The following is a 15,610-nucleotide window of genomic DNA, read 5'->3' on the forward strand; positions in this document are numbered from 1 at the left end:
TATAGAGTACATGTGGATTTTATGGCACATGCATTGAATAATCCCACCAGCCATTAAAATAATTTGGAGTTTGGTATCAAATGACGGAAGCTGGACAGTCTTTCTAAAGGGGTTGCTGATGCACAGCTGAGTGCACACAATCAGTGCATTTAACTGTCCACAGTGTGCTGCATGCTTGTCCCTCAGAAGGCTCCAAAGTGCTGGAGCAGATTTAGGGGCAACTTTCATCTCACACCCCTTACCTAGACTGAGCCCCTGTCAACTTCAAAATGTGGAAGTTCTGCAGAGAGGTTTTTGAGCTTCACTGCTGGGCAAGTCTTGCTGGAGTCCATGGGAGCTGCTGGGCTTCCCTGCTCTGGAATACCCTGATGAGGACTCTGATTTACCTCTTCCTGAGTTCTGGCAGCTGGATTTCTGAGGGTCTAAACCAGCAGGAGCCCCAAAAGGCTGGGTCTGAGCAGCGCTGGCCCTTGCCCAGCTCAGGGCAGGCACAGCCCTTCCAGGGCGCCCCTGGGGCGCTGCCCTTGTGCTGCCACGGCCGCAGAGTTAAAGTGCAACTGCAGAGTCTGGCTCCTCAGCCGCTGCTGCCTCGTGTGGGTCATGCTGGCAGCACCTATTGTTCTGGAGCATTTGAAGGGCATCCAAGGTTTGGCATCATTAGATTATTGCCATGGTGCTCAGGCTGCAGATCCTGTACAATAAAAGAGGTTTTACTTTATGTTCAATCACTATTACCTGTTATCTGCAGCTTTCATCTAGTCTCCATTAATGAAAGAACAAATAATTCCAGGGACTAAATAGATGTTTGACCATTCAAATATATGCAAAGTGATACCATTTATAAATGAGAGGAAGTTGTTTTGCAAGCCTCGAATTCCATTTGCTGTGGAATTTCCATTTAACAGTGTGAATCCAGTTAAATCCTGAAATACTACACTTAAAGAGAGAAGGTCTCATCATACTTCATTTCCCTTTCAACTGAAGGCTCCTAATGGCTGAAATTTCTAAATCCCATTCTATTTCATTAGAGGGCAATTACCTGTTAATAAGTACTATTAACATTGCTGCAAAGAGGAAAACATCAAGCTATTCTCCATGATTTTGCTGACTGAAAAAGAAGGAATAGGCTTGAACTGCAGTGAGGAAGATCCAGGTAAGACTTTGAGAAAACATCGTGTGAGGAACTGAGAGGTCTGAAGAAACTGGGCATGTCCCTCACCAAACAGTGTTTTCTATTTTTACGGCTAACAGAGTATCCAAGAGTTGCTGTTGCAGTCTCCTAGCAAGGGGCATGTGTTCCCTTTCACTGACTCTGCACATGGCATTCTTCAAAGTGAGGGATATAGAAGGCACAGCTGGCACAGACAGGCCAAGGATTGCATCACAGCCCGCCTTTCCAGCAGTTCCAGCCCCGTGGCAGGCCTGGAGCTCTTGGGTCTGCAGGCATCGCTTTCCCTGGCGCTGCTCCTCAGGGTCAGAGTGGGCGGCTTCGCCGAGGGCCAGGAATGTGACTGCAGCTCAAGAATCCCCAGCTCCTGGTGAGGTGTTTTGAACTGGCCTGTGAATCAGGGAGGGCTCAGTAGCTCTGACACCACTGCTGAACTCCTGCTGTACCAGCACAACTGAGCATTTGTCACCCATTTTCCCCTCTTTCCTCCCAAACCTATGGATTTTTCTCTGTTTACCAAAACTACCTTATTTACAGCTACAGAGGCTTTGGCAGAGCTGAGTCTGGGTTTTGTCACAGCTGAAGAGCAGCTGCAGAGCATCCTTATGAATTCTCCACCCTGAAAGCTGAGGCACCAAAGACTGAAGGTAAAAACAAGCCCAGATGTTGCCTGAGTGTTTGACTTCTCTGTCCTGCCATCACTCAGCTTTCAGTGGTGGGTAGGCAGCTGTCAGAATTTGTGACAAATCAGAGGGACAGTTAGTTCTAATTCAAGTTGCTATGGAAAAACTGATGTTGGGGGAAAAAATAACCTGGACCAAATAAACTTTCTGCGAGGCAAGAAACTGCACTGTTAGTGAGGTTAGACATGCACTCAGCATGATTGGAGAAGGGGGAAAAAAGCCCAGTGCATTTCAAGAGGGGCATTTTGAGGTATCAGGTGATGGAAGGAAGAAATAAGGACCTTTCCCTCTCTGCAGCCACTGTGGTGGGCCTGGAGGGCTGGAGGGACCCTTCACTGACAGGTGGATTCCGCAGAGGCTTTCAGAGAAGGAAATACACCCTTGTTAATGACAGCTGCAGAGTGAAAAGGAGGCCAATATGTATAATACTCAAATGGTAATGGTGGACATTTTCTTTTTAATGGAAGGAGGCATAAGTAGCAGGAATGAGATGAAAATGAGAAGCAAAACTTGGGCTACATGTAAAAGGAAAAATCTTAGCATTGGGATTATGGAATCATTGCCTCAGGGTAGTAATGGAAGCCTGTAGTTTAGGACTTGAACAACCAGCCAGAGAAGGAGCACGAGGCACCACATTGCAGGGTAGAGTCCTGCCTTTTGCACTTGAATTTGCTCATAAGGCTCCTTTGCCACTTCTCCTTGAGGATCTGAAGGAATGTTTAATGTGGACGGCTCAGCCAAACTGCAGCTTTGGGAATTCTTATCTATCCTCAAAGTCTTATCTTTTATTTCAGTTGTTTAGATTTGCTGACTTCCCGTCTACAGTGCTTATCCAAGTTTATTGTTCAGTTTTACTATTCCTTGCTTAACAAGTGCTCCTTTACTCTTGACGGTGCTTCTTGAGTGGTTTCTCTGTTTATCTTTACCACCTTGTTCAGGTGTCAGAAGTAACATGCTAACCTTGGAGCTGTCTCACAATCCAAAGATGCAAATTTTCCCCACAGATTTGCTGGAGCTTTTTTACTTGCATAGCAACCTTTTTATTTGTAGCATAGTTCCGAACTAGATATGATTCTTGCATTTCTCTACTCACGTAATTTTGTTCTAGTTCGGATAGCTTTTGGGGTTTTTTGATTGGTTGTTTTCTTTCTCTGATGCTTTCTAGGCAAAAAAGGGTTAATTAACCTCAGTAAAACATTGACAGTCACTGGGGACTGCTGCAGCTGAGATGAAAAACAAGACTGCACCTGTATGCTGGCAATTTCAGATAGATTCTGGTCAACTATTTTTCTCTCCTGCTTTGTTCTGCCAGCTGCCTCAGTGCTTTGGATGCAGGTGGAAGGATGGACTTTGCTATCTATAAAAAAATTAAATGGTGAAGACCAACTTCCGTCTCACCTCCCCAGGGATCAAAGTGATTGCCACAGAACATGGTAAAGCAGGAAGCAGGCTGCACATGGTCTCCATGTGAAAGAAATAGGCTGAGCAGTTTTCCCTTTTTTTGCCTCCCTCCTTTCTTTCTCACCCCATTTTTTTTTTTTTTAATTTGGAAGAGACAGTGAAAACATGGAAGGAATCCCAAAATGACTGATTGTAACTGGTGGAACAAGCCATCACTGTATAATACACACCCTGCAATATCACTACTGCAGTTCCTCGATAGAGGAGCTATTGCAGCTCCTCCAATAAGCAAAAGAAAGGCAAAAGATTGCTTGAGAGCTCTGGCTGTATGTCTTGATGTGTGCCTATGAAAGAAGTTCTCACAAAAACTGTGTAGATTTATGTCATAATATGCCATTGTATATGAAAATGAGTAGTCCCACCTGCATGTGAAGGTGCCTTCACTGCCTGTTGTGAGCAGCAGAAAACACATGGACACTTTGAATGTGCAAGATCTATTCTTTATTCTTATGACAATATTTTACTATTAAATAGTATTGCTTGACAATAGGAACTTTATGGAGTTGCGCTACTCTGTGTCTTACAGTCAGGCTCTTCTTGACATTTCTGACTGGTGCTGTGATAGAAACTAACGATAGGTAAAGAGCAGTAGTAAGATCTGAGATATCTAAATGTGAGTGGAACATAAGACTTGCAGGATTACAGTCTCCATGAAAGGGCTTTGTGCAGGGGGAAAAACCCCAAAATATCCATTGGAAAAGTTAGAGTTATGCTGTTTGTGTGGGTTTTGAAAGTATTATCAGAAGGAAAAGACATCTCATTTTCCCCCTCTTTTTTCAGTGATATGAACAGATGCTTAATTTAGGTTGTTTTCTTGGGTTGTTGTTTTACATCACTTCTCTACAAGCCCACGCCTCCAAAGTGCCATTAAAAAAAAAAAAAAGAAAGAAAGAAAGAAAAAAACCCAGAAGTTGCTAAATGGAGATCAGTGAGTTACAGCAGCTGAAATTAACCCACATGCATATTGCAATGAAGTGTATGGGGACTTTGGAGGAGGTAGCTGGGTTGGGTTTGTGTAATTTTATTTTGAGCTGCCTATGACCTTCTAATGCTAATCTGTTTTTAAACAGTGTATATTTATGTGTATAACATGGGTAACTGGCTACAAAATAACACTTGGTATTAAGAAAGATTAACTAAATCTCACATGTCAGGGCATGCACTACCCCAAAAATAACATCTTGGCCTCTTCTCCACCAGTGCAGAAAATACTAACCTGGTTTGCAGGTAGTTCTCGCCTGTCCCTACAGCAACAGGTACCACCACCTGTGGCGTGTGAGAGGCACAATAGGATAATAGCTGGATGGAGGATCTCACCTGCTTTGGTACACACACCTTGTGCTGTTTGGCCCCTCTGACGTGTGGTGTCAGTGCCACCCTTGTCTTTGCGTGGGAGGTCTTGCCGGAGCTGCTTTTGCACCACCACTTCCATACGCAGTCACGGCACAACGCTTCATCCCACGTGTGTCATGCAATTAGTGAATGCTCCTGTACCTGTGCTTGCCCAAGGGTGCAAGTGAGGTTATGCTTTCTGCTGCAGAGAAAATCAAAGTCTGTAGTATCTTTGCATTTGCTCAACCATTGATCTAAGAAGCTGTATCAGGTAGTCTAATAAAAATATTGCTCTCCTTGTAAACCTTGTCTGACTCTGTAGTAAATGAGTTACTTTTCCTGATAGCTGATGAGAATTTGCTTGGTGGTTAAATGAGTTTCTGAACTTTCTATCCACACTGTGAAGTTTTATCTTCTTGTGTGTGGCAGAATATTGGCATCATTAAGATAAATTATTCACTGTTTCTCTTTTGTAGGGAGAGTTACATAAAGCAGTTATGATCCTATTCCTCATTTTACATCCAGATGCATTAGTAAGAGTTAATTTTGTCTTACAGAGGATGACTTTAAGGTTATATTTAGAGTCTGAACTTTTTACCAGGAGTGCTATTTGTAAATAGACAATTTTATGCTGTTGTGAGCTAATATTTGACATAATTTTCAAGTTATTTCAAATTGTTCTCCAATGCAGACATGTTCGGTATAAGTGCTGTAGTCTGTGCAAAATGGTGGAGCTGAAACCTGAAATGCTGTAATCTGTCATCAAATAGTGGTAACAGGAAAGTTAGTTCAGCTCATTGCTGAAAAAAAAGAATGCATTTTTACCTCAAATATAAATGAGCCTGAAAAGGCAAGTGTGATTTCCTTAAGAGAACTTCTTTCTTCCTTTTTGGATGCACAAACTTTGGATGGTCCCAGTTAGTGGAGAGGGCCTGATTTGGATGCTATATTGATTTGCTGTTAGCTTTCCCCTTGGCAAAGCTTTAGATTTAGCCAAGGCTGACTGGGCTTGTATATGGAACAGGGCTGGGAATGGTATCTAGAGGCACGTGTTTTGTAGTGTGAATGCAGATATGTTCTTGGAAGGCAGGTGGTACTGGACATGTCTGATGAGGAGGAAGGTTTTGATACTCCACCTACTGAGCACATTAATGGATTCCCTAGTTCAGTCCCTTGTGCATTTTAGCCTCTTCTATGAAATATTAAGATTTTTTCTAGGCAGAAATCCTGGAGCTACTAATGTCATCCTTGCCACTCAGAAAAATGAAACTTGATCATTCAGTCTTGGATTCCTGCAGAAACATACACAAGACTGTTTGTGTAATGAAATACCTAGTTACATACTGCAAAAACACCTGTGTTCAAGTAATAACCAAATCCATAGGAATGTACAAATGCCACAATGGTGATTTACAAAAGTAGAAATTACATCATGAATCTTGACATTGATTTAACATAAAGGGACTGCCTTAGCTCTCTGAATCCTATAAAAATAAGACCAAATTAAGGTGTCATATCACTTTCCCTGCCAAAGGTTTATTTTGACTGTCAGAGGACAGTAGGGCACAACCATTACTTTTTTTTCTTTAACAGTATTCACCTCTGAGGCTTCCCTTCATGTGGAAAAGGCATGTGTGTCTAAGTGATATGAAGCTGTATTTTCTTTCAGTCCCAAAGTACACAAGTTTCTGAAGTACTGAAACAGTACAGAAGGGCTGAAACAGCATAAGTGTTTCTGAAGAGGTTTCAGAGATCTCATCCCTATTTATACTCTAGCTGCAGTTCTCTTGTAATGCTATTGAACTATTCCAGTAGCCTTAATATGATCAGATATGAATATGAGGAATAAATGCTGATCTTAATGATGAAGTAATTGCCTAAAATATAAATAAGTGTGGTTAGTAAAGCTTTGCCTATATTAATATGCTTATTCACTTTACCTGTGCTTAACACAGAAGGGCATTCTGCATATCTGTTCAGTGAAGGCATTTGCATCTTTTCAATTACTTTTCTTAAATGTAAACTATTGGTGTCAAATGTTGCCCATCTTTTGAATAATCAGAAGGTAAAAATTATAATTTAAAATATAAATTAAAAGATCATTAAGGCTTGGGAGTGCAATACTTCAAAGCTAGTGGAGTCAGAACTGAGGTTTGACATGCAATTAATTCACCCTCCTCTCACTCCCCACTTTTCTGTATATTCATTACAATACTAATCTTAATTACACAGTCACATTTATGTGTGTGCACACACTCATGCACATATTTACATCTGGCTCCTAGCCAGTAATTCCCATTGCTCCCAGCTTGCCTTTACACCCACCTTGCCCCGCGCCCCTCTGCGTTGGTGTTGGGCAGCCTCGTCCTTCCCATGCAGCAGGCTTGGTGTGGAGCAGCAGGAGGGACCAAGGCAGCCCAGCTGAGCCTGGTGTGACATTGCATCTGCCCCTTCAGCACCAGAGCAGCGTGGTAGATGACCAAGTGCAGCCCCTTACCCTCAGAGAGGTGGTGTGTCCTGCCCAGGAGGGGAACTGCCAAATGGAGGTGAGCCCCCGGTGCTCCTGTGCTGAATGAAATGCTCAGAAGGCAAGTCTATATGGTCAAGTTTATATGAATCCTCATAGGAATAAGCGTCACAAATTACACTCCTGCCTAAAATTTTGAGTCCCTGATCCACAGCATAAAGCCAGGAGAGCTTCTTAATTGAAACCAATATAAGAATATTTAAACTGGTTATTATGGTTTGAGACCAAATGACAGTGGGGAGCCTAAATGGGTTTTTAATCACAGTATATGCAATGCAAAGCAAAAAGTCAGTTAAAGTTCACAGACTCATGCTATGCTAACTAGGCCTACCAGGGCAAGGAAAAACGAGTTTTCCTCAACCTCATTCTCAGAAAGGGCTGAACTGTTTTTGCTACAACTTTTTTTTTTCTTCGACATTTCCCTTTATTTGTTTTCCATTCTAGAATGTGTGCTCTAGTCATTCTCCTACCTGTGGTTAGTGTTATTCAAAGAAGACACACTGTAACTGAAACTCTGAGCTCTCTCCAGCTAGTCCGGTACCACCTCCATTGTCTGAGAATCCTGAAAATAATTAAAAATAAACATGTTTTTCAAAGTGGACAAGGCTGCCTTTCTAAAATCAGAGCAAAAAAATCTTAGCTAAGAAGAGTATGGGTTTTCATAAGAGCCATGTACCTGACCAGCTACCCTGAAATGTGGTGATAATGTATGTAAATATTTTTCTACTGAAGAACATTCACCAGGTACACTTTTGGCTGAATATCAGCAATTTTGTGGTGGGGAATGATTGTACAAGGTGTATGAAGGTGTAAATTGTTCAGTCTTCCCTGTGTGTAGAAGAAACATCTGACTGAAGTGTCTTATCTGAAGTACAAGTTCTGATTTTTCAATAATCTTAAGCAGTAACTTGCTCAAGCTTAAAATAATCAGGGCTCAGACTATTCATATTTTGCAATATTTTTAGCAACCAATAAGTAACAGGCGTGTCTTTTTCCACGCAACCTTGATGAACAATTCTGAAAAGTAAAGCTGTGTCATAGATTACACCGGACCCAATGAGAATGCAGCAGTTGTGCAGCCCTGAAAGCTGTGGATTCTCTAATACTCGAACCACGGTGGGAGGCCAGACATTCACAGGATGTCCTGGAGCCTATGATTTTTTCAGTCAAACTTTTTAAGTCCTCCTGAAGAAGATGGCTGCGACACAAGTTGACCAAGCATTTTGTCCAATCAACATGGACAGCTGTGGCTTTAAACAATGACAGCCATTGTTAGGTCAATTTTAAAGTAGGTCCTTAAAGTTAATGTGATTATGCAAATGTTTCCCTAACTACCATGGCTGTCTTATATCCTTCACAAATGAGTGCATTGTCACTTTTCATTATGTGCATACAGTCCTGGTGGTTTGGTGGTATCATTGTATCTCTTGGAAATGGACCATGTAAAGGCCATTCACTGTTGGCACTGCATTGTGCTTTTCCCCAGGCAGACCAACCTTGACCCACAAATGAGGGTGGTAGAGTTTTTCAGGCCAAAACCTGCGTGTGTTATTCACATGATTACTCCCATTGACTCGGCTGGAAACTCTGGCAGCAGGCATGAAAGAATTAGGTTAAAATACAGTTGTGAAATTAAGTCCAGTCCACTCTAAACCACAGTGTATCTGAACCAACCTCTGACAACCTTACTTCTAAGGTAAAAGGTTTTGTATTAAATTACTTGCAGCATAAATTGAAAAATTAACACATTATTCATTGGGGGAATAAAACCCCAAGCATGTCAGACAACTTCTGTGTATGATTTTTTTTCCATAGTGTCTATATGATTACTATTATTAATTTGAATTGTAATAATGAAATACGCTTCTACAGAAATCTGTGATCACAAATGAGGAAGCTGAGAATTCTCAGGATCTGTGTGATCTGGAAGGTGGAGGATTTCAGACGACTCATCAGTTGGGGGACATGACTGATTTCAGACTCTTGGTTGCATTGCTTTCAATGAAAACCAGTGACTTGCAGTTTCAGTTCTCATCACATAAGATGTTCTCACAGCAATCTGTTGTTTGGATGGTTTTCTCTTTTTCTAAGTGTGGAGTCTCATGTTTGTCTGAGCTCTGTCTTTTGTGAGTTTTTGTTCCAGTGAACAAGAGTGTCCACAAAGCAAGCACATGATACTTAGATTCAGACTGCTGGTTGGGATTTGGGCCTCCTCAGTAAAATATCCTCTATTGTATCAATTATATATATATATATATATATATATATATATATATATATATTTTTTTTTTTTTTTTTTTTTTTTTTAATGATACAACAGAGAGAGAGATTTGCATTCACTTACCTAACATGAGTAAAGGTTCATAACCCTCCCAGGGAAGTCCTTTGCTGACTTGCAGCAGCTGTCTTATGAACACAAACTTCCTCAGCAGATTCAAGGGCGTGGAAACTGCAAGGGCAGCACACTCTGTTGCTTGGTTGTGTTATTCTACATGCAACTTCTCAAAACATCCTCATAACTGAAACATTTCAACATTGCTCCAGAACTTTGGTGTCCTTGGCCATCCTGTGTGTTCAGTCCAGAGAAATCTGGTCAGTCCAAATGTACACATGTAGCAGCTGGGCTCTTCTTCTTTCACAGAGCCTGGTTTTACTGGAAAGTTTGGATTGGGGTGTGGAAACCTGCTTTGGTGGAGAAAGGCTGAAGCTGTAGCACCCTCAGCATGGTCTTCAAGAGAGTACAGGGCTGCCTTTGGGACATCGAGCCTTCTGGAAAACTTGTGCTCTAGACAAAAATGGATTTCTGATATTGTAAATCCTTTGGAAAAAGACGAAAGAAGAAGAGTTTGTATCACTAACAGGAAGGCAAATGAAGGTATCAAATGAATTGCCACATTCACTCTGCTCAATCTGTCACATAAAAACCAAGTTGCTCCATTGACGAGCTGCCAGAAGGGATGGTAATAAGTATTTTTTGGATATCAGACAGACAGCGCAGCAAAACTTGGTAGTGACAAAAAGGAGAGGGGACCGCTGGAATAATCATCATCTTATTTTAGTCATCATGTTTTGCTGCTTTGTGATTTCTGTGGCAAAATTGTTGTGTAGGTGTATGTACGTTCAGTCCTCCCTGATCACGCTGGGTCTGGCTCGGAGATTCCAAGAGTAGCTGCTCCAGCTGGCTGCAATGAAGGTTTGTACTAGAGAGCCCTGGGTTCAGAGCAGTGATGGAGGAGTGACTGTCACTTCGGTTCTGTAGCTTATCGCCACAAAAACAGCGTTTCTATTTTCTATGCTCTTGTTAAAGGATGTGGCCACAAATCAGAGGTTGGCAAGACAAGGATTACTCCAACCTCTTTGATTAAAGAAAGAGTGTTTCTGTGTCTATGATAGCAGCTGTGAGTTGCTGCTCCTGGACTGCTACAGTGGGACCTTCATGAGGCAGCAGGAGAACTCATCCCCTTCCTGGACAGGTGGAAAGCTGCTGAGAGGGTGCCAAAGCTGGGTGTAACATAGCCTGTCTTACCTACTCCTGATGGGCCTTCCAGTCAGGAGCATATCACCTCAGGTGAAAGGAGGTGTACCTCCTTTTGTGTATCTCCCTGACTGGAGGATGTTATTTGAGATAAAATCAGAGCTTGCCTTTCAGTGAAGATGATCCTGAACCTGGGGATACTGAGCAAACCATTGTGAGTGTGTGGGGCCTCTGCTGAGTGGGAGAGGCAGGAGCACATCAGCCATGGGCAGGGAAATGATCCATGTCTTTAGTCCTGGGGCTTGGGTTCTCTGCTGTTATGGAGATTAGAGATTTTTATCAATTCTTTTGAAGCAGTGTTTGGGCCTGAACCCTATCAGGAGCATGAGCCTTGATGAAACAGAAATTAAGTGGGTAGGGGTGCAGAGGGGTGGCCAGTATGAGCAGAGCAGAATAGAAAAGCAAAGTATCATCTCTTTTCTTTATTATTTAACTGAAGGGTACTTTAGGCCTTTTTGACTACAGCAAACCACAGATGTTTCTTAGTTTACTTCTTTGGTGCAGCAAGGCTTGGCTGAGCAAGTAGGAGCTCTAACCTCTTGCAGATTTCTATTTCCCAGCCAGCAGCACAGGCTAGCAGCAACTTTATCTGTACAGGAAGGCTGAGCCAGCACCTCAGAGGTCTCTGCCTTGAGCTGGTAGGAACACAGATATCAAAAACCCTTCACTGAAATAGTGATAGCCTCCCTGCACCTTCAGATAACTCCTGTGCTGATGTACACTGATGAGAGAGTTAATCAGACACAACAGAGGCAGCAGGCAGGAAAGCACACCTGCAGGCACCCTTTCAGCTCTCTGGGGGCTGACTGTATCGGGAGGGCCACGGCAGGCTTGCAGCTGGGCTGGCAGGAACCGGGAGATGCAGAGGTGGTCTCTATGGTTAGTGTAGAAACCTGTCTGGGGACAGCTTCCTGAAACTTTCTTCTTCGTCTTCTTCGTTTCTCTGACAGATGTGTGCACAGAGCGCGTCTTGGAGCTGTGGTGATGAGTAGTGATTGAATCAAGGGGTAAAAGTTATTTTCCCCATGAAAAGAAATTTCCTTGGCTGTGAGTCGAGCTAGGCTGTAAATGTGGATTTGTGCAGTCTGAGAAGTGGAGGCTCTTTTACAAAACAACTGAAAATTCAACAATCATTCTGATACCCATATGAACTGGAAAAATGCCTTCTAGAAATGTCATGTATCAAGAGGGATTATAAAAAACATAAACAAACTCAACAACCCGATCATCAATAATTTATGGAAAAATAATAGCAGAGTGAATACATTTTGCAGCCCTTAACAATGAGCTGTTTAACCACTGCCAACTTGCAAACACAGCTGAAGGCGGAATTTGGACCTTTCTGGTATATCTTCATTATCTCACCTCCAGCAGTCACTGACAGCAAAAAAGTCACAAACAAGTTTATGCTGGTAGCGGGGTCTTCAGTGAAAACCACTGAAACATCAAAGTCACGTTCAAAGCAAAGAGGCAAACAAAGGGAACAAGTGCATTTGGTCAGGAAGCATGACTTCCTTTTGAATTAAGACATTAGACTGGAGATTGAAGGACGTGACCAGTGTCTTTCCTTGGCCACCCAGGCAGAACTCCACCATTGCTCCTGAGCAACGTCTGCTCCCATGACTGACTCCACCTGTGCTAGGAAACAAGGACACAGGCAAAATGCAGACCAGTGCCTCAAAACCATTCTTTCCCAAATTGAAATATTTTAACATGCTTATTAAACACAGAAAACAAAAAACAAAAACAAACACACACAAAAAAAAAAAAAAAAAAAAAAACTCAACACATTTTAAATAGATTTCTAGGAACAAGTATTTTATTTTGTGCTTTGCCATCATACCTGTCTCAGATCAGGAATGAGGTAGAAATAAAATTAAATGTGGCAGGAGTAAGAGGAGGTTATGGTTATGATGTCCCCATCACAATGCTATAGAAACACCCTTAGCCTGTGTGCCTGCCTGTGTGGGCTTGAGGGAGGGGTGATTGCCATTGACTTAGCTGGCATGGATCAAGATTACAAAAACAGAGAAAAAAAAGCTGGCTTTTTTGAAGGATCACTCTATGCTACAGAATAGTCAATGCTGTACTTGCTCTCTGCTTTACCATCAGATTTATTTTGGCTGCTAACTACAAAGTCTGACTCTTTCATTCAAGCTCTAATTTTTTTTCCCAAAACTTCAACCTCTGGCCCTTTTACAGTTTAGGCTTACAGATGTCACATGGGTCAGACCAGTGGGAGCTGAAGCCCCTGTATTCCCTGCACAGAAGGCTGAAGAATGACAGGGAATTAGCTGGGAAACACCTCACACTCAGGTACTTTACTTTTGTTTTCGCCCCGGTTCCTTTGCCTCTTCATTTCTAATTAGTAGCACATGCTGAAATGATAATCTAAATTCTTTTCAGAAATCAAAAGAATTCCCACTGACAACATTATTAATTTATAATTACAGAGGACAAAGAGGTTAATAGGAATTTGAGCCAAATATCTACTCTCCATTAAATGAGAACTTGACTGAACCTGCTTTCCTTTCATTTTGGTAGGTTACTCCAGGCTTAAATGTGTCCAGGATGGCCATACACCCGTGCAAAGAGCCACTTCTAGGACAGGTTGCTGTCACCAAGACCATTTACACAGACCCGTCTCAGGACAGCTCTTGCCTGACCTGATGGAATTCAAGATGGAATTTTCCAGAGAGGTGGAACTCCTCTTGGGCCTCTGAAAGATATGTGTTTCAAGCAGTGAGAAGAGCAGGGTCACACAGGGACATTTGTGCGAGAAAGGCGTGTAGGAGGTGGCACTTTGCTGCTAGGGAAATGCAGTCACTATTGGTGGAGGGAAAATAATCAGCTTCCTGGGTCTAGCATCCAAAGAAAGCCTCCTCCTTCACCCATGCTGGGCACCACATGTGTGCAGAAACAAATGCAAATCAGCCTGAACTACTGAGTGTTTTGCATTTTCAGTGAAATGAGAAATGGGGAAAATAAACAAATAAAAGTTTTCTTCTGTATTAGCTCTAAGTGTGCCCATCAAGAAGACAATTATTGTTATAATTTTACATGTTTAAAATGGATTTTAAAGCAATTGAGTGTGTAGGGGAAAAAAAGCCCACTCCTTTTTCTGGGCACCTGCAGGCTGAGCTTCCATGGTTCCCAGCACTGGGATAATGGTCTGTTTAAACTCAGCCAGGATCTGTGCAGCTACCACTGGAGCCATACAAGGCAGGAGTTTTGCCTTGAAGCCCTGTTGTAGGCTTGGCCTTTCTTTTTCCTTTTTAGCATTGCCTAAGCTGTGTGGCAGGCCTTTCCCAGTCCCCAGGGAGTCCCGCAGGGCTCCCACATCTTGCACAAGCGGTCTGAGGCGCGAGCCGGCAGCTCTGGCACAGGCTGGGCTCCCGCACGCTTCCCCTTCTCCGTGACCCAGGCCTGGCCCGGGGTCCTGCCCGCGGTGACCCTCCGGAGCGGCCCCGGCGCGGGCTGAGCCCAGGCTGCACGGGGGATGGATGTGAAACACACTGAACACTTGGACGGGGCTGCTGCAACCACAGTCCCGTCTCACGGTGGGAGCCAAAAGCACACGAGCAGGGAGCTGTGCAGAGGGTGGAAAAGGCCTTTTGGCTCCTCCTTTTCTCTGCACTGCATGGTTTGAGGGCCAGCTTGTGTGGCTGCAGCTGGGAGGGATAGGCAGGTGCTGGGGAAGGAGTAGAAAGGGCTGGAAGGCACCTCTGGGGCTCAGCACACACATGGCTACTCTTCCATCGTGGAGCTGAAGTCTGCTCTCACGAATATCAGTATGACTTTGAAGCACTTGCATCAACTTACCTTTCTGCAATTTATTTTCAAGCTGCTCAATAAAATGCTTTTTTTTTTTTTCTGACAGGATGCCTTTTATTTGTTTGTTTGTTTTGTCAGGAATTGCTTTTATCTCTAGCTTTGCTAGGGCTGAAAGACCCTCAGCATGTTAGCTGTGTGAGGCTCTTGCAGGTCTCTCCAATTATTTGCTGTGAAGCAAAATGCACCAGGATTTCAAAGTATACTCTCACCTCTGTTTTCTTAAAACAAGCATGAAAAAAACCTGTTCTACACTTACAAGAACTCCAGAATATTTTTTTCTTATTCAATTGGTTTCTGACCTGGTTGTCCTTAGATGAAAAAATAAATTAGCTAGCACTGTGGGATGAGGGCAGTTTTGCACAAAAGGTGCAGTGAGTCTCCCACTGACTGAAGCTGACCTGGACTTCGATGTCAATAGAGATGTGCCCTGAGACCACAACATGCTCAGTACTCGCTGTTTTGTGCAGTGTTCCTTCCACTTCCTTAACAATCGATGAGAACCGAGGATTTTGAGGCTATGGTCTGCAAAACTCTATTCCTTGCTTATCTAAGTTGGCTGGGAAAAACCTTCTTGGCTTGATTGTTGCCTTTAACACTACCGCCAAAAAACTGAAGACAAACAAGATTAGGAGGCCATGCAGGTTTAAGTAAAAAAGAACACACTTTATTTATCTACAAGGCAGTACATTGCTGTATAAAAAAATTAAGTGCAGATAAAGTTGCACCAAATGCTATTAAGGCAGCAAAGTCAGAGGCTGTTATAAAAACACAAAAAAAAAAAAAAATAAAATAAAATCAGTGTTTTGCCATATCAATAAAGATCTGATATGGCACTACAAAGAACCATGTATTTCTAAGAACCTGATTCAGTACACAAGACCCAAGTTAGGGAACAACTAGCTAGACATGGAACAAAAGAGACAACATGAACAAGACAGTGTTCTCCCAAACATATGAAGGTGCAATGCATGCTGTTACAAACCAATGAGAAACAAAACAACACATCCACACAAATAAAAATCTCCCAAGAACAGTGTTCAAAAATATTGCTTATAAAAAAGGGGAAAAAT

The sequence above is a fragment of the Lonchura striata genome, chromosome 3 (genome assembly GCF_046129695.1).
Source record: "Lonchura striata isolate bLonStr1 chromosome 3, bLonStr1.mat, whole genome shotgun sequence".
In the NCBI taxonomy this organism is placed as follows: domain Eukaryota; kingdom Metazoa; phylum Chordata; class Aves; order Passeriformes; family Estrildidae; genus Lonchura; species Lonchura striata.